At 37.0% G+C, this 15,206-nt stretch overlaps 1 pseudogene across 1 annotated transcript in view; it reads left to right on the top strand.

The window, feature by feature from the left end:
- LOC309797578 (ankyrin repeat domain-containing protein 26-like) overlaps window positions 1–15,206 on the top strand; it is a 96,602-nt pseudogene that overhangs the window by 73,176 nt on the left and 8,220 nt on the right. The window contains exons 29-33 of the transcript XR_014296150.1: window positions 4,137–4,243; window positions 5,837–5,966; window positions 11,904–12,194; window positions 12,780–12,997; window positions 14,395–14,623. The product of XR_014296150.1 is annotated as an ankyrin repeat domain-containing protein 26-like (transcript). The remainder of the gene's footprint in view (window positions 1–4,136; window positions 4,244–5,836; window positions 5,967–11,903; window positions 12,195–12,779; window positions 12,998–14,394; window positions 14,624–15,206) is intronic.

Below are 15,206 nucleotides of genomic sequence, written 5' to 3'. Positions count from 1 at the left end.
CACCTATCCTTCTCAAACTCTTCCAAAATATAGCAGAGGGAGGAACACTCCCAAACTCATTCTATGAAGCCACCATCACCTTGATACCAAAACCAGACAAGGATGTCACAAAGAAAGAAAACTACAGGCCAATATCACTGATGAACATAGATGCAAAAATCCTCAACAAAATACTAACAAGCAGAATCCAACAGCACATTAAAAGGATGATACACCATGATCAAGTGGGGTTTATTCCAGGAATGCAAGGATTCTTCAATATACACAAATCAATCAACGTGATACACCATATTAACAAATTGAAGGAGAAAAACCATATGATAATCTCAATAGATGCAGAGAAAGCTTTCGACAAAATTCAACACCCATTTATGATAAAAACCCTGCAGAAAGTAGGCATAGAGGGAACTTTCCTCAACATAATAAAGGCCATATATGACAAACCCACAGCCAGCATCGTCCTCAAGGGTGAAAAACTGAAACCATTTCCACTAAGATCAGGAACAAGACAAGGTTGCCCACTCTCACCACTCTTATTCAACATAGTTTTGGAAGTTTTAGCCACAGCAATCAGAGAAGAAAAGGAAATAAAAGGAATCCAAATCGGAAAAGAAGAAGTAAAGCTGTCACTGTTTGCAGATGACATGATACTATACATAGAGAATCCTAAAGATGCTACCAGAAAACTACTAGAGTTAATCAATGAATTTGGTAAAGTTGCAGGATACAAAATTAATGCACAGAAATCTCTGGCATTCCTATATACTAATGATGAAAAATCTGAAAGTGAAATCAAGGAAACACTCCCATTTACCATTGCAACAAAAAGAATAAAATATCTAGGAATAAACCTACCTAAGGAGACAAAAGACCTGTATGCAGAAGATTATAAGACACTGATGAAAGAAATTAAAGATGATACAAATAGATGGAGAGATGTACCATGTTCTTGGATTGGAAGAATCAACATTGTGAAAATGACTCTACTACCCAAAGCAATCTACAGATTCAATGCAATCCCTATGAAACTACCACTGGCATTTTTCACAGAACTAGAACAAAAAATTTCACAATTTGTATGGAAACACAAAAGACCCCGAATAGCCAAAGCAATCTTGAGAAAGAAAAATGGAGCTGGAGGAATCAGGCTCCCTGACTTCAGACTATACTACAAAACTACAGTAATCAAGACAGTATGGTACTGACACAATAACAGAAAGATAGATCAATGGAACAGGATAGAAAACCCAGAGATAAACCCACGGACATATGGTCACCTTATCTTTGATAAACGCGGCAGGAATGTACAGTGGAGAAAGGACAGTCTCTTCAATAAGTGGTGCTGGGAAAACTGGACAGGGACATGTAAAAGTATGAGATTAGATCACTCCCTAACACCATACACAAAAATAAGCTCAAAATGGATTAAAGACCTAAATGTAAGGCCAGACACTATCAAACTCTTAGAGGAAAACATAGGCAGAACACTCTATGACATAAATCACAGCAAGATCCTTTTTGACCCACCTCCTAGAGAAATGGAAATAAAGACAAAAATAAACACATGGGACCTAATGAAACTTAAAAGCGTTTGCACAGCAAAGGAAACCATAAACAAGACCAAAAGACAACCCTCAGAATGGGAGAAAATATTTGCAAATGAAGCAACTGACAAAGGATTAATCTCCAAAATTTATAAGCAGCTCATGCAGCTCAATAACAAAAAAACAAACAACCCAATCCAAAAATGGGCAGAAGACCTAAATGGACATTTCTCCACAGAAGATATACAGACTGCCAACAAACACATGAAAGGATGCTCAACATCTTTACTCATTAGAGAAATGCAAATCAAAACTACAATGAGATATCATCTCACACCAGTCAGAATGGCCATCATCAAAAAATCTAGAAACAATAAATGCTGGAGAGCGTGTGGAAAAAAGGGAACACTCTTGCACTGCTGGTCGGAATGTGAATTGGTACAGCCACTATGGAGAACGGTATGGAGGTTCCTTATAAAACTACAAATAGAACTACCATATGACCCAGCAATCCCACTACTAGGCATATACCCTGAGAAAACCATAATTCAAAAAGAGACATGTACCAAAATGTTCATAGCAGCCCTATTTACAATAGCCCAGAGATGGAAACAACCTAAGTGTCCATCATCGGATGAATGGGTAAAGAAGATGTGGCACATATATACAATGGAATATTACTCAGCCATAAAAAGAAATGAAATTGAGCTATTTGTAATGAGGTGGATGGACCTAGAGCCTGTCATACAGAGTGAAGTAAGTCAGAAAGAGAAAGACAAATACTGTATGCTGACACATATATATGGAATTTAAGAAAAAAAATGTCATGAAGAACCTAGGGGTAAGACAGGAATAAAGACACAGAACTACTAGAGAATGGACTTCAGGATATGGGGAGGGGGAAGGGTAAGCTGTGACAAAGTGAAAGAGCGGCATGGACATATATACACTACCAAACGTAAGGTAGATAGCTAGCGGGAAGCAGCCGCATAGCACAGGGAGATCAGCTCGGTGCTTTGTGACCGCCTGGAGGGGTGGGATAGGGAGGGTGGGAGGGAGACACCAAATGGAGGGGATATGGGAACATATGTATATGTATAACTGATTAAATTTGTTATAAAGCAAAAAAAAAATTAAAAAAATTTAAAAAAATAAGAAATAAACTTTTTGATAATAATAATAAAAAAAAAGAATGTAAGAGTCCAGGCCTTCCCTAGTAGTGCAGTTGTTAAGAATCCACCTGCCAATGCAGGTTCGAGCCTTGGTCCGGGAAGATCCCACATGCCGCCGAGCAACTAAGCTTGTGAGCCACAACTACTGAGCCTGCGCTCTAGAGCCCGCAAGCCACAACTACGGAGCCCATGTGCCTAGAGCTCATGCTCTGCAACAAGAGAAGTCACTGCAATGAGAAGCCCATGCACCACAACGAAGAGTAGCCCCTGCTCACCACAAGTAGAGAAAGCCTGCACGCAGCAACAAAGACCCAACACAGCCAAAAATAAATAAATAAAATTAATTAATTAATTAAAAAAACAATGTAAGAGTCCAGTAGCGGGGGTGAGGGAGAAAAAGGATGAGAGAAAAAGCTACAAGAATCAAGAAGAAGTTACTTTTTTTTTTTTTTTTTTTTTTTTTGCGGTACGCGGGCCTCTCACTGTTGCGGCCTCTCCCGCTGCATAGCACAGGCTCCGGTTGCGCAGGCTCAGCGGCCATGGCTCACGGGCCCAGCCACTCCAAGGCATGTGGAATCTTCCCAGACTGGGGCACGAACCCGTGTCCCTTGCATCAGCAAGTGGACTCTCAACCACTGCGCCACCAGAGAAGCCCGAAGTTACATTGTTATTTAGTGTATAGAAGACTTAAACTTTATTTAAAGAGAAGAATTGTTAATAGAAATGGAGAAATTGAAACCTATGGAAGAATGCTTACAGAGAATGAAAGGCTTTATCTTGTGTGGGAATTTTTCAAAGATTATATTAATAAGATGTGATTTAACAAGACCTGGAATATCTTAAACCACTGATGAAAATGTTTCTAGGGCATCTTTAGAAACTAAAACGTAAATATAACCACTCCTTAAAAAACTTTCACTAACGTGTAAAAACCTCTGGGTTATTTATTTACTTATTTATTTATTATTATTATTATTATTATTATTTGGTTGCTCCAAGTCTTGGTTGCAGCAGGAGGGCTCCCCAGTTGCAGCAGGTGTGCTCCTTAGTTGTGGCATGCAACCTCTTAGTTGCGGCCTGCATGTGGGATCTAGTTCTCTGACTAAGGATTGAACCCAGGCCCCCTGCATTGGGAGCACGGAGTCTTATCCACCATGCCACCAGGGAAGTCCCAAAACGTCTGTTTTTAACAAATAAATTTTGGCAATTTAAATTCTAGAAAAATGATGAAAATGAAAAATCAATATAAGCTGTTTCAGGAAAAGTGATTATTTTTGAAATCGTCCTTACTGGCATCAGGTTTATAAACTGTGTTTCACTATAAACGTATATTACTCATGAACTCATGAGAAGTAATATTTTTAAGAAAGAAGAGTAAGTCTCTAGGTTTTAAAAAATAATTAAAAAAATTTTTTTTGAGGATGAAAAGGAGCAATTAAAGAAATATATTGAGTTAAAACGGTCTCTGGAATATAGTTTGGATCCAGAAATGAAGAAAAATAGTGAATTAGAAAAAGAGATTACTGGGTAAGATTTTAATATTTCTGATAATTTCAACAATTAATTGATTTAACTATAATTTTGTTTTATTAAAACCTTAGATACAAATTCATTTTATATGTGTATATTCATACTTAAATCATCCATCCTATTTAAAAGTTTACTTTAGAAACTCACAGCACAATCTGAAACTGTTTTGAGTGCCCCAGTACTACAGTTCCTCTTTAATAATTTCTAAAACAATAACAATAGTGTGCCTTGCATATAGTAATGTCACTCTGCTCTTCATCATCTACCTTGAATTTTTATGTCTGCAAGATATCTTTGCTCTTTTTGGGTAATCCTGCCTTCTTTTAGTTGTGTTCTTCCCCTTCAGCGTTCAAGTATTTTAATATCTAAAAACCTATTTGTGTCACTGTTTAACAACATCAAAAACTATCTTGATTTTGCTTATGTTTTCTTTCTGCTCTAAAAGTTTAGTTCTAAAATATACATACAAAAACATATGTATGACTTAAAGAATAATAAAATTAATGATCATGTTTTGACCACTCAGATTAAAAAAAATAATAATAAGAGTGTTTCCCAATGTCTGTGATGCCTCCACATGGCTTCCTTTCTGGTTATTTGCTGAGCACAGTTAGCCCTCAGCTTCCACAGATTCAACCAACCTCAGATTGAAGGTATTCAGGGGGAAAAAATTCCAGAAAGTTCCCAAAAGCAAAACTTGGATTGGCCTCAGGTGGCAACTATTTCCATAGAATTTATTTACATTGTATTTATAACTATTTACATAGCACTTACCTTGTATTAGGTATTATAAGTGATCTAGAGATGATTTAAAGTATACAGGAGTATGTGCTTAGGAGGACTTGAGCATCTGTGGATTTTGGTGTTGTACTTATGGTTCTTCCCTGATTCTCATAAGTATTTTTCTCTCATTTAATTTTCTCTACATTGCTTGGCATTTTGTTAACATTGTGCTGGGCAAGATTTCTAGATCTCTTAAAACAGCTTGAAGGGACTGGTACACATTCTCTCTCTGCTGATTTCCTTTTTTATGAAGCTCAGCCTGGTTTTCTTCTCCAGCAGCTCAGACTCCAAAGATTGTTCTTTCTTGTTTCTTTTTCTATTTTGAGTGAGTGAGTGTCGATGATTTTTTGTGTGTTATTTCTTTGCTTCTTGTAGAGGCTGTGGTCAGTAGGTACCAAAATGTCTTTTTGTGTCTTTTCAAAACATTCATATATGATATACTCTTCTTCTTCAGCTTGGATACTGATGTCTGGTTTATAACTAGTATTAAATAATAAGTTAGTATTTCATATTAACATACTAAAAATGGATACTAATAACAGCTTCCTTATAAGAACCGTATAATATATGTATACACATACTATATTAACTCTTTACTTAGCATGTGTCATAAAATTTTTCTTCATATTATTTACCTAAGATTATAAGTTAGTTATTATGCTTTCAAACCATATTAGATTAGAACAGATGAGAAAGGATTATAATTTATAGAGTTTATTTTATATGATAGAACATATATCTGTTTAAATAGTTATTAATTATCTACTCTTAAAGAACTTGACTTATTCATTCTATGCATTTCTACAGACTTAAGAAACTCTTAAAAATGCCAAGAAGGAAGTTAAATGAATACGAAAATGGAGAGCTTAGTTTCCATGGAGATTTAAAAACCAGTCAAAGTGAAATGGATATTCAGATTAATATGCTAAAACATAAGGTAATTTTTAATCAGTTTTGGGACCGAAAAGCCACTTAATTGGGGGAAATATAAATCACTCCATGCTTTGAGCAGTGAAACATAGATTTGTCTCTTAATTTTTTAGACTTGATACCAGTAAAAAAGACAGCTTTTTCCTATATAATTTTTCCATAAAAAGGGCACACTGTTGACTGTTAGTGTCTTGAACCATGGCTAGTGATCTGAAGCTGAGCAGCACACCATTACCCCAAAGCATCCATTATTTTTTGGTGACAGCTTTATTGAAATATAATGAACATACCATGCAGTTTCACTCATTTAAACTGTACAATTCAGTGACTTTTAGTATATTCAAAGAGTTATACAGTTATCACCACAATCAATTTTAGACCATTTTCATCACCCTAAAAAGAAACCCTGTACTTTTTAGCCATCACCCTGTGCCAGTTTTCCCTTCCTCCTATTCCCAGCCCTAGTACCACGACTGTACTCCCTGTTTCTATAGATTTGCCTATTTTGGATATTTCATGTCAGTGGAATCACAGAATATGGGGTCCTTTGTGACTGCCTTCTTTCATTCAGCATAGTATTTTTAAGGTACATCTGCTTTGTAGTGTGGATCAATACTTTCTTTTTATTGCTGAATAATACTCATTTGTATGGACATACCACATTTTATTTATCCATTCATCAGTTGATAGACCTTTGGGTGGTTTCCACTTTTTTGGCTATTGTTAATAATGCTGCTATGAACGTTCATGTCCAAGTTCCGGTGTGAACATATTTTTTTCATTTCTTTTTGGAATATACTTATGAATGGAATTGCTGTATCATATGGTAACCCTGTTTAAACTTTTGAGGAACTGCCGTACTGTTTTCCAGAGTGGCTGCACCATTTTACATTTTTATCCAAAGTGTGTAAGCCTTCCAATTTCTCTACATGCCCGCCAACACTTGTCATTACCTGTCTTTCTGATTATAGCCATCCTAGTAGGTGTGAAGTGGCATCTCTTGTGGTTTTGATTTGCGTTTTGCTGTTGACTAATAACGTTGAGGCACTTTTCATGTGCTTATTGTCTATCTGTGTATCTTCTTTGAAGAACTGTCTATTCAACTTTTTGCCCATTTTTAAGTTGGATTGTCTTTTTATTATTGAATTGTAAGAGTTCTTTTTGTATCCTAGATACAAGTCTTTGATCGGATATAAGATTTTCAAGTATTTTCTCTCACTCAGGAGCTTGCCCTTTCCCCTTCTTGATGGTGTCCTTCAAAACACGGAAGTCTTTAATATTGATGAAGTTCAGTTAGTCGATTTTTGTCTTTTGGTGTCATATCTAAGAATTGCCAAATCCAGTCATGAAGATAAACACCTGTGTTTTCTTCTAAGAATTTTGTAGTTTTAGCTCTTGCATATTGACTTAATTTCTACATATGGTATGAGGTAGAGGTCTAATTTTATTCTTTTGTATGTGGATATTCTGTTGTCCCAGTACCATTTGTTAAAAAGACTATTCTTGTCTCATTCAATTATTTGGCACTCTTACAATCAGTTGGCCATAAATGTGGGGCTTTCCTTTTACATCGTCAATGGTAACGCATTGATCTATATGTCTGCCCTATGCCAGTATCAAGTCAGATTTTATGAGAATTCTTTCTTCGTCATCTTGCATCTTACCAGTTGTTTTATGTAATAATAAAAAGTCAGTGTAGTGGAATGTCTTTAACTCTACTTCCGTGGAGGTTTTTTGCCTCTTGAAGGAGCCTGTGGCCAGCTTATGCCTCACTGACCCCATGACACAATGGGAAGTAGGTTTACAAAGGTAAAGTCCACTCCTTTTTTTCTCCCTCCATTCAGACCTTTAGTCTCTCACCCAGTGCCTCCCACTTCACTCCAGTTTCCATCAAATCTTGGTCACGAGATCCGCTGACTTCGTCTGCTATCTGCTTCATTATGTTTAGCTCATTATAATTCATAGGCTCATCCATAGGTTTCACCATCTAGGAGAAGATTAAGTCTGGGCTGTCAGCTTTCCTCATTGGAAGTCTCTCTAAGCCATCATGTTGCAATTCACAATTAAATCATCTTTTGATGTGGTTCTTGTGTATAACACTCATGCTGATCTTGTTCTTGACATAGATCCTGCATTCTCAGAAACCACAGTTCCCTGTATCTACCTTCTTTGATTGAAAAAGAGATGCATAGCTGTAATTTATAGCTTAACACATAATGAATAGAATAACTATTTCATCCCATCCAAAGAAAAATTTTTAAGAGTATAGCTGTTAAAAACCAGGTAGGGCTTCCCTGGTGGTGCAGTGGTTAAGAATCTGCCTGCCAATGCAGGGGACAATGGTTCGAGCCCAGGTCCGGGAAGATCCCACATGCCATGGAGCAACTAAGCCCATGCGCCACAACTACTGAGCCTGCACTCTAGGGCCCGCAAGCCACAGCTGTGGAACCTGTGTGCCACAACTACTGAAGCCCATGCACCTAGAACCCGTGTTCCACAACAAGAGAAGCCACCGTAATGAGAAGCCTGTGCACCTCCACAAAGAGTAGCCCCTGCTCGCCGCAACTAGAGAAAGCCTGTGCACAGCAACGAAGACCCAACACAGCCAAAAATAAATAAAATAAATAAAATAATTTTTTTTAAAAAAGGTAATAATTTATCTGGGACAAATAATAGATTAGTAATTTGAATTTCAAAGTTTCAAAGCCAGTTTTTATGATATAGAGAAGCACTGTGGTACAATGTAAAAATGAGATATCCTACCTTCCCTTACAAACAAGCTTTAAGTAAGGTAAAGGAAAAATTATATTCTGCCAAAGGACATTCCATTTGTTTTACTACTGAGAAGATTAAAAATGCTTCCATGATGTTTTATTTCCTCTCTGAGGAAAGGACAATGAAGATTGAGTCCTAGATTAATAAATATTCAAAGTTGCCTATCCCTTAGAATTTCAGTTAATTGAGATGAGGTAAAGAAGTCTGATTTTGGTAATTAAACTGACGATTTCTAGTTGTTTTTCAACTATTACACTTCATATGTCTCCTTGCTTACCAATCTTGCTTATCTTCAAACTTGAGGGGAAATTCTGAAGAGGCATACCTGCCTATTTGTAAGAAATTGTAAGTGAAGGGAACCTGCCCAAAACTTCCTCCTGAATAGTTCTTAGGTCTTTCTTCTAGTTATCTGCTTCGTCTCATCAGCATTGTTTGTCATTTTAAATTAATCTCAACATTTATTAGATTCCAGTTTATAGGAAACCAATTCCTACTGTGTCTAAGTTATGTTTCTTATTATCTCTTTTTTTCATCCACTTTTCTATCTGTTTTTTCCTAAAAATCTCCTCAAAGTTTAGTAGCTGAAATAAGCAACGTTTATTTTGTTCACAATCTATACTTAGGAAAAGCATAACCAGGACAGCTGGCCTCTCTTCCCCTCAGTTGGAACACCTACCCTGAACACCTAGGCTCTCTTTGTGGCCTGAGCTTCCTCACAACATGGGCTGGGTTCCAAGGTTAAGAGCCAGGCAGAAGCCGTGTTGCCTTGTCTAACCTCGCCTTGCAATTCACACAGCATCTCTTTCACCATATTCTGTTCATTAGGAATAAGTCACTTATGCTTGGCCCATAGTCTACCTTTTTTTATGGGATAATTTTTTTCAAAAACTTATGGATACATTTAAAAACCAGCATAATCTACCCACTGGCCACAATTTTTATATTCCTTCCACATGAAGAATACACTTATCCCTACTCAGTTCCCCCACAAGTCTCAATTGTTATGGTGTCAGGCTCAGGCTTGAGTCCAGGATCTTACCATCTTTCACCAGGTACAGATGGGGATGAGGCTCCTGGGTGTGGTTTCTAGAGTATAGCCCCTTGAGTACCAATCCTCTCAGTACGAAGACTTGAGAACTAAAGGGACAAATTTTCTGCCACCCACATACCCAACATTCTGTTAAACTGCTAAAGACTCCCCCATTCAGAAATGGAAAATGGAAGACATGCTGTTCCATAGCAGTTCTGCAATACAGCCTGATATCTGCTGCCAGCTCTGTGATTAGGACTTAGTCCTGACCATGGAAGTGATTCTCCTTTGCTGTACCCTCTGAGCTCTTTGTTCTGTCCTTTTCATAAGAAATGACCTGTGTTTGCAGCTGAGTAGTGTTTCTCAAGCCAGCAAGGGAAGAAAATGACACTGAAACCTGGAGGAAGGGGGACTTACAGAACTTCTAAGAAAATCCCAGAGGCCTCTTCTCATTTTGTACTGTCTTGGTCTCTGTTAATGCAAGCTAGCAAGCAGTGTTTTTGCTACCACAGTTCTCTTTAAAGCTTTGAATGTCCTGTGAATTTTATTGGGGTTCATGACATTGGAAAAGCTACCCTCCCAAATCTTTTTGAGATAAGCTCTTCCCCTTGGGCTTCTTGTGAAGCTGTTGTAGGATGGTAGGATGGGAAACTTTGTAGGATGATGCCTTTAAAATTCTTAAGCTTTTTTAAGATCCTTAAAGGAATTTGAGGCACCAACTTAAGTCTTTCCAGGGTGTTAATAAAGGGTTCTACAGTCTTGGCTTCATCTTTAGACCATGTTTTCCTGGCAGCACCCTAAATCTGATCTTAGTCCAGAAGCTATTTCTCTGTTTTAGCATTAGTTGGGCATGTGGAGATGCTGTAAATGGGATACAGATATTTGAACCCAATGAGTCCTGGATTCTTTATATTTAATAGTCTTTTTTTTAGCTTATCCCTCTCATCAGTTTTACTTTCAGCTGCTTTGTAGCTAGAGTCCCCCTACCTCCAGGTTGCAGTGTCATTTTCTTCCCTTGCCTAGAAGCTGTCACCTTCAGCCTCTTCAAGGGCCGTCAGGCTTCCATTAACAGTCTTGCGAAGCCCTGAGAATTTCGTGAGATAAGTGTCAAAGAATTTGTAGACATGTTTTTTTTTTTTTTCTTTTTTTTGCGGTACGCGGGCCTCTCACTGTTGTGGCCTCTCCCGTTGCGTAACAGGCTCTGGACGCGCAGGCTCAGCGGCCATGGCTCACGGGCCCAGCCGCTCCGCGGCGGCATGTGGGATCTTCCCGGACCGGGGCACGAGCCCGTGTCCCCTGCATCGGCAGGCGGACTCTCAACCACTGTGCCACCAGTTTCAAAACATGTAGACATGTTTTTAAACTACCACATCCACTTACCTTGTCTTACCAAATAATCATTCTGTCTAAAGGGAAGTAGTTCTTACCAACTCAGTGTCCTTGAAATTCCAGCAAGTTTTTTTGTTTGTTTTGTTTAGTATGTTCTCTTATTCTGTGGAAAGTAACAAAGCATTGCAAGAATTAATGGCATTTTTTTGTTCAGAAAAATGTATGGATCATCTCGCTAAACTATTACACTGGGAGATGTGATTTCTCCTTAACCCTGCGAAGCATTTCTCCTTGGAATGCAATTCAAATTAGCATAAAATATTTGTAGTTCAGAAAAAAGGCTTATGGCATTAGAAGCCATATTTACAAGACTCATTAGAGTCTGATTTTCCGAGTCTTATTTTGGGAGGCATTTATTAATTCAGCCCTAAATAACTCAATATGATATCCCTAAAACTTTAAAAATCATGGAGGGTTAAGACGGGAGTGGGGAAGGAGTAAGAGGCTTTCTACTAAGAGGTGACTTATAGTCATTTTATGGAGGAAAGACATGAAACAATAGAAGAATAAAAGTATAAAATCAAATGCAAATTTTGTGTAACAATGATGACAGTGAAGGATATATATTTGTGGCTCTTGGTGGTTTGAACTTTTTTCTTCATTTTCTTAGTAATTCAAGGTCCGACACGCTACAATATAGACACCATTTTATTGTAACTGAATTTATTTTAAAAGTTGATACTGGTTTTGAGTTAGGCTATTTTCAGTCTACGTCCCTAATTACTAAGCGATTTTATTTTATTCATGCAGATTGATGACCTTACAGCAGAACTGGAAACTGCATCTTCAAAATGTCTACATCTTGGTGCAAAAAATCAAGTTCTTCAACAGGAGTTATTATCTATAAAAGTAATGCAAAAGAAATGTGAAAAACTAGAGAAGAATAAAAAGAAGTTGGAACAAGAAGCAGTGAACCTCAGAAGTCATATAGAAATGAATATGATAGAACACAGTCAAGTAGAGCAGTATAAACGGGAGGTTGAAGAAAGAGCAAGACAGGATATAATAGAAAAATTAAAAGAAGTCAACCTATTTTTACAGGTTAATTTTTTGATCTGTAATGTGCTTTAATACACTTCACTATAAATTACATTTCGGATGTGTACATTTTATGTGTTTCTTCTACTTCCCTTATAGCAGTTTGTTTTGTAAATTTCTGGAAGGAAGGTGGCATTTGTTTCTCCCTTTAAATATTTCAGTTTCCATCATTATTCTTACTAAATTGATCTTTCAGAACGATTCTCACTAGGGAATCATTTTATTTTTAAGACCAACTGGTATAAAACAAAACTATTAGGATGAAAAGAAAATATTATGATTTAGAAATTGTACTATACTCTTGGATTATTCTTAGCTGTATTGTTCAATTTAAAAATTTTAAAATTAATCCTATTATTCTTTGAATTATCAGATTACATGAGTATGAATATAAGAATGATCCAACTTTAATTTTATAATTAAGATTTAACTCAGTTTACATTGATGATAAATATTTTTAAAGTTCAGCTTTTTTTTCACATTTAAAATTGTTCTCTGAATCATTGACACAAAACTGAAGGGAACAAATATACTATAATTATTCAGGTTATAATTATTTTAAACATGTATGTTTTTATTTGACTTTAGACACAAGCAGCATCTCAAGAAAACTTAGAGCAGTTAAGAGAGAATAATAATGCTCCAATAAGAAGTCCAATGGAACTGAGAATTAAAGATCTGGAATCTGAACTCTCCAAAATGAAAACTTTTCAAGAAGATTCTACTAAAGCAGAGTTGGAAAAATATAAGCAACTCTACCTCGAAGAACTAAAAGTTAGAAAGTCATTGGCAAATAAACGAAACAAGTAAGTCAAAACGTAGAATCATAGAAAATAAATTTAAATTTAGCTCATTAATTTGCCTCTAAAGCATAATTTTTATTGAGCCAGGTTCATGAGATTAGTAGGAGTGAAAGCTAACTACATAGTATAACTTTGGAAAATGATGTTAGTAAGTGAAGTCACCTTTAAAATGTGAGTCCAGTTTTCTTCTCCCCACCTTTTTGTTGGTTTTACATAACTTTATTTTTTATATTTTCATATATTGGGTTGGCCAAAAAGTTCATTTGTGTCTTCCCGTAAGATGTTACTGGAAAAACCCAAACGAACTTTTTGGCCAACCCAATAGTTAACCTGATTTAGTCTTTAAGCTAAGTGTTTTTGAAACTTTGTAATTGAGATAAAATTTCTTGTTGGAATTCCCGTAAATAGAAATATTAACGAGTTTAATTATTTTTTGGAAGATTACCGCTTAAACGCAAAGCGTCACATTTTAGCATTTGGTAAATTTACTTTCTTGATTATGATCTTTGGTATCATCGCTAGAGGGCGCCCTGAGACAAACTACTGTATTTGAAGTTTTTCTACTCTACATAAAGGCATGCTTGTGAAATAAGGGGAAAGTAACAGAGGGGCGAAGGGCCGTATAATTCACAAAGTGTCTAAAAATAACACGGTGGCCTGCGTGAGGGTGTGCGTGGAAGACCGCAAGGGCAGATCCCACCCCCAGTGCCTCAGTAACAGTGTTACCGGTACCTGTCCGCAGCCTGTTAGGAACCGGGCCGCACAGCAGGAGGTGAGCGGTGGACGAGCCAGCAAAGCTTCACCTGCCGCCCCCCCATCGCCCCCCGTCGCTCGCATTACCGCCTGAACCATCCTGACAACCCCCATACACCCCCATCCATGGAAAAGTTGTCTTCCACGAAACTGGCCCCTGGTGCCAGAAAGGTTGGGGACCGCTGCTCTAGATTATTCCTCAGTGCCGAATGCTTAATTCCTCTGAGGTAATGAGTGAAATGTGTATACAGGGGTGGTGAAAGCAAATGCTTGAAAATGTCTTTGAGGGATGGTTTGTTTTTTCATCCCTGAACTGGTTTACTAAAGGTGGGTGTCTAAGTGCAGCCATCGCAGAAGGCAGCAAGCGTCACCTGTTAAGCCGTCTCCATCGCTGGCGCCATTTCTCTCCTCTCCCGACTCTGACTGACTTGTTAGTTAAGGATCCCCCAGACACATATATACTTCTTTAGAACAATTTTACACCTAGAATTGTTTATAATAGGTCTGCTCTGACCCATTTTCAGTGTTAAAACGTGGTTTAATGGTTCATTCCATTTACTATTATGGCAATTTAAAAAATGCAAATCATTTACGAATCATTTAGGGAAAATGCAATGAATGAAATTGGTGTTTTGCCATCTTCCCAGGACTAATGAGAGGCTGGCAGAGGTCAGTACCAAACTGCTGGTGGAGAAACAGCAGAACAGATCTTTACTCAGCACTCTTACTACGAGGCCAGTCCTGAAGCCACCTTGTGTAGGAAATATTAATAATAGTTTAGTGCTCAATAGATATCTTACTCCAGGAGAAAACTTAGAGATTTCTACCTCAAGCTCACGCCCTTCACATGAGAGCATGGAGATGTACTTGACCAAGGTTAGTTATACTATCCTTTTTTCCTTGGGTTTCAGATTTCTGATAATAATTCTTGTTTTTAATTTGGTGAAATTCTGAATTGTTTATTTGACTTACACACACGAAGTAAAAGCCATAATTAATTGTGCTAATAAAGAGACAGAAATTTTATGATTTTTTAAAGTCCCTGGATTTCTCATTTTCAAGAGAGATTTATCATGAACTTTATTCAGTAAATGTAATTAAACTGACAAATTTTAAATTTCTAACAACTGCAGTTAAATCCTATTTTAGAAATTAAATATTATTGCCTAATAACCAAAGATATACCTTCTAATTGATTTCAGTTTGGCAATGGTTCATAATCATTTTCAAGTTTTGCTGCACCCTAGTTTTTCTACCCCTAAGCATAAGTGAATGATTGGCATCCAAACACTTAACCATATATGGATATTTTTAATTTAAAGGAATCCTAGATAAATCCTTTTTGTGAATTAAATAGACTTGTAGCACTAAATAGGTTAATTTCTGTTTTTAAGTTAAAATTTTTTGTCATTTTCGTACATGAGAGTGCATCCTTAATTGCTATTTTACTTAGAGCATT

The sequence above is a fragment of the Mesoplodon mirus genome (genome assembly GCF_964341445.2).
Source record: "Mesoplodon mirus genome assembly, contig: HAP1_SCAFFOLD_751, whole genome shotgun sequence".
NCBI classification, from domain to species: Eukaryota; Metazoa; Chordata; class Mammalia; order Artiodactyla; family Ziphiidae; genus Mesoplodon; species Mesoplodon mirus.
Note: the sequence above shows the minus strand (reverse complement) of the source record. Positions and strands in the feature narration are given on the sequence as shown.